Raw genomic sequence first — 4535 nt, forward strand, 5'->3', positions numbered from 1 at the left:
TGGGACGACCCAGAGGGATGGTATGGGGAGGGAGGAGGGAGGAGGGTTCAGGATGGGGAACACATGTATACCTGTGGTGGATTCATTTTGATATTTGGCAAAACTAATACAATTATGTAAAGTTTAAAAATAAAATAAAATTAATTAAAAAAGAAAAAAAAAAAAAAACTTGGTTTCTCAGATCACAAGTCCCTAGGTCAAAGTCTATCTAGTTATTATAGTTTATTTTCTAATAGATTCTTCAAGAAGGGTTCATAGGAACAATATTTCCTGAGTTTTTAAAGTTGAAAGCAATTTTTCTATGCCCATTGTACTTGAATGTTATTTTTGCTGGATATAAAATTTTTGTCTTGTATTTTCTTGAGTATTTTAAATGTTCTCCATTTTCTTCTGGCTGTGTGTTTTTAGTAGACTGTATAATGCCTCTCCCCACTCAAAAATCTCCATTTCCTAATATCTGCAACCTGTGTATATGTCAACTTATATGGCAAAAGGGATGTGGCAGATGTGATTGAGAGTCTTGACATGGGGAGGTTACCCTAGATTTTCCAGATGGACTTAAATGTAATCACAGGTATCCTTATGAGAGGAAGGCAGAGGCAGATTTGACTACAAAAAAAGAGAGAAGGCAATGTGATGATTGAAGCAAGGGGAGAAAATGTGAAGTGAGCCAGGGTTACTGACCAACGAATGAGAACAGCCTCTAGTAGTTGGAAAAAGCAAAGAAATGGATTCTCCCTGAGAGCCTCCAGAAGAGTCAGCCCTTCTGCCATCTTGATCTTAGCTCTATAGGATTCATGTCAGACTTCTGGCCTCTAGAATTGTTAAGAGAATAGATTTCCATTGTTTTAAGCCCACTAGTTTCTGATAATCTTTTACAGCAGAAAAAGAAAATGAATAAAGTGTTAGTCTCAAAGAGTCTGGTGAAAACATTTTTGCCTAGATGCCTATTATTTTCTTTTTTTACATTCAGTAATTTTACTATGTCTTGGTATTGGTCCTTCAGGGTCAGTATTCCCATGCATGTAATATGCGGTTTCAAATTTTATCATTTCAGAAGAGATTTTTTAAACTATAGTTTTGGACACATTTTTCTGTTTTTAAAATTGGTTTCTTCCTCAAGGACTCCTATTATCTTACATATTGGAGCTTCCTTGCCTTTTCTCCATGCTGTCACTTTCCCTTGAATACTGGACCCAGAAAAATAACATTTTTATACCTTTGAGTATAAAAATAGCTGCTCCTTCATTTCCACCTTCTAAATTTCACGCAGTCTTCTCCCTGCAAGCACAGAGGAAAAAGAAAGCGAGGAATTAAACTTCAAGGTTAGCTAACTTGTACTAGTACAAACCCTCCACAGTTCACCCAGTGTCAACACAGCATCTTTCAATCATAGTAACTTCCAAATAAAAAGAATACCAAAATGATGCTTCCACCCAATGATGGATCTATTCCTTGTATAACCAAAAGCATGTTAACTCTCTCCCACAAATAAGATACAAAGTTCGCTTATTCAATTTTGGATGATGTTCATTGCTCTTCCAGCTGAGTCACACTAATATATAAAGTTAACACTGTGAACACAGCTACAGTGTTCACAGTGGAAGGAATGGGAAAGTGGAAGGAAAAGAGTGGTTAATTTATGCGTGTGCTGTGCTGTACTTAATCACTCAGTCATATCCGACTCTGTGACCTCATGGACTGTAGCATACCATGCTCTTCTGTCCATGGGGATTCTCCAGGCCAGAATGCGGGAGTGGGTTGCCATGTCCTCCTCCAGTAATATATACATAAACATGGTCATATCAAAATAAGAGAAATACTCATAATTATTATAGTTCTTATTTACAAAGTTGGTCACATGGTCATAGAAGTGACCAATTTTTTAACTTCCTTTTTCATAATCCACCCCCACCTCATTGGCCCCTACCAACATGTTTTGCTTCAAACAGCTAGTTTCTTCAGATTTTCAGATCTTGAGTTAAATGGCATCTCCTCAACAAGGTCTCTTCCCCATTTAAAGTCAATAACCTCACACTTTTTTTCTCATAGCATTAACATTTTTATTTCTTTTGTTTTCACTTGTTTCTTATTTCTTCATGACTCTCAAAATATTAGTTTTAATGAATGAACAAATGAATTCCTCACCACAAAATCTACCACTTACATCCTACCAATCAACAGGTCCTATTAGTTTTCATTCCTGATATCTTTCAAATTGATTCCTTTCTTTATAGTTATCAACATCAGTTTTTATCTGACATCTTGATATCAGATATCTAGCTTCTCCTCACTCCACTTAGTGCTACATACTATATTCAATACTTACTGGAAAGAACTGATTCTGTATTTTTCTTTATATTTTGACTACCTAGCATAGTAGGCACACCATAATGCAAAGTAGGAATTCAACAATTATCTGTAGATGAATAATAATAATAATGATATGCTGCTGCTGCTACTGCTAAGTCGCTTCAGTCATGTCCAACTCTGTGCGACCCCACAGACGGCAGCCCACCAGGCTCCCCCATCCCTGGGATTCTCCAGGCAAGAACACTAAGGAATGCTATATAAGAAATCAGGCTTCCCCGGTGCCTCACTGGGAGTAAAAATCCATCTGCAATGCAGGAGATGCAGGTTCGATCCCTGGATCAGGAAATCCCCTGGAGGGCATGACAACCCACTCCAGTATTCTTGCCTGGAGGCTCCCATGGACAGAGGAGCCTGGCAGGCTACAGTCCATAGGGTCACAAAGACACAACTGAAGCAACTGAGCAGGCATGCATGCATATAAGAAATGTATTAACTCAGTCTCTAGTCTCTTTATCTTATAATTCAACATTCTAAAAATGAAAATTCATAGACAAACTTATTTTGAACTTTCAGATGTCTGCTCTTTCAAAAGTGCTATGTATTTGATCTCTAATAAAGTAAGATTTAATTGTAAATGGAATGAGAATTGCTTATTGCCTAAAAGAGTGTGTTTGCATAGATTTTAAGAGTTTAAAATAGTATCAACATGACTAAATGGAGAGAAATAGTATAAATGAAAAATATACAAATAATGTATACTTTATCAATTTTGTATTGACTGAATAATATTCTACAGTGCATCTGGATAATATATGAGTGCTGCTGCTACTGCTAAGTCACTTCAGTCACGTCCAACTCTGTGCAACCCCATAGACGGCAGCCTACCAGGCTTCCCCGTCCCTGGGATTCTCTAGGCAAGAACACTGGAGTGGGTTGCCATTTCCTTCTCCAGTGCATGAAAGTGAAAAGTGAAAGTGAAGTAGCTCAGTCATGTCCGACTCTTATTGGACTGCAGCCACCATGGACTGCAGCCCAGCAGACTCCTCCGTCCATGGGATTTTCCAGGCAAGAGTACTAGAATGGGGTGCCATTGTCTTCTCCAACATGAGTGCTAGAAGAGGCATAAACAATAGACAGAACAGCAGCAAGTATTTGGGGTTTGAGAGTAAAAGATCAAAAATAATGGCCTATTTTCATTTCTTTTTTTTGTATTATTATTTTTTTAACTTTACAATATTGTATTGGTTTTGCCATATATAAACATGAATCCACCACAGGTATACACATGTTCCCCATCCTGAGCCCTCCTCCCTCCTCCCTCCTCGTACCATCCCTCTGGGTCATCCCAGTGCACCAGCCCCTAGCTTCCAGTATCGTGCATCGAACCTGGACTGGCAACTCATTTCATATATGGTATTATACATGTTTCAATGCCATTCTCCCAAATCATCCCACCCTCTCCCTCTCCCACAGAGTCCAACAGACTGTTCTATACATCTGTGTCTCTTTTGCTGTCTCATATACAGGGTTATTGTTACCATCTTTCTAAATTCCATATATATGCGTTAGTATACTGTATTGGTGTTTTTCTTTCTGGCTTACTTCACTCTGTATAATAGGCTCCAGTTTCATCCACCTCATTAGAACTGATTCAAATGTATTCTTTTTAATGGCTGAGTAATACTCCACTGTGTATATGTACCACAGCTTTCTTATCCATTCATCTGATGGACATCTAGGTTGCTTCCATGTCCTGGCTATTATAAACAGTGCTGCAATGAACATTGGGGTACACGTGTCTCTTTCAATTCTGGTTTCCTTGATGTGTATGCCCAGCAGGGGGATTGCTGGGTCATATGGCAGTTCTATTTCCAGTTTTTTAAGGAATCTCCACACTGTTCTCCATTGTGGCTGTACTAGTTTGCATTCCCACCAACAGTGTAAGAGGGTTCCCTTTTCTCCACACCCTCTCCAGCATTTATTGCTTGTAGACTTTTGGATAGCAGCCATTCTGACTGGCGTGAAATAGTACCTCATAGTGGTTTTGATTTGCATTTCTCTGATAACGAGTGATGTTGAGCATCTTTTCATGTGTTTGTTAGCCATCTGTATGTCTTTGGAGAAATGTCTATTTAGTTCTTTGGCCCATTTTTTCATTGGGTCATTTATTTTTCTGGAATTGAGCTGCAGGAGTTGCTTGTATATTTTTGAGATTAATTGTC

General features: G+C 38.5%; 1 protein-coding gene across 1 annotated transcript in view; it reads right to left on the minus strand.

The window, feature by feature from the left end:
• Positions 1-1218: 1218 nt before the first annotated feature.
• TNFSF4 (tumor necrosis factor (ligand) superfamily, member 4) overlaps positions 1219-4535 on the minus strand; it is a 33152-nt gene continuing 29835 nt past the window's right edge. The window contains exon 4 of the transcript XR_826096.1: positions 1219-1281. The gene's annotated coding sequence lies outside the window, so the exon portion shown is untranslated. The remainder of the gene's footprint in view (positions 1282-4535) is intronic.

The sequence above is a fragment of the Bison bison genome, unplaced genomic scaffold, assembly GCF_000754665.1.
Source record: "Bison bison bison isolate TAMUID 2011002044 unplaced genomic scaffold, Bison_UMD1.0 scf7180017864289, whole genome shotgun sequence".
Classification (NCBI taxonomy): Eukaryota; Metazoa; Chordata; class Mammalia; order Artiodactyla; family Bovidae; genus Bison; species Bison bison.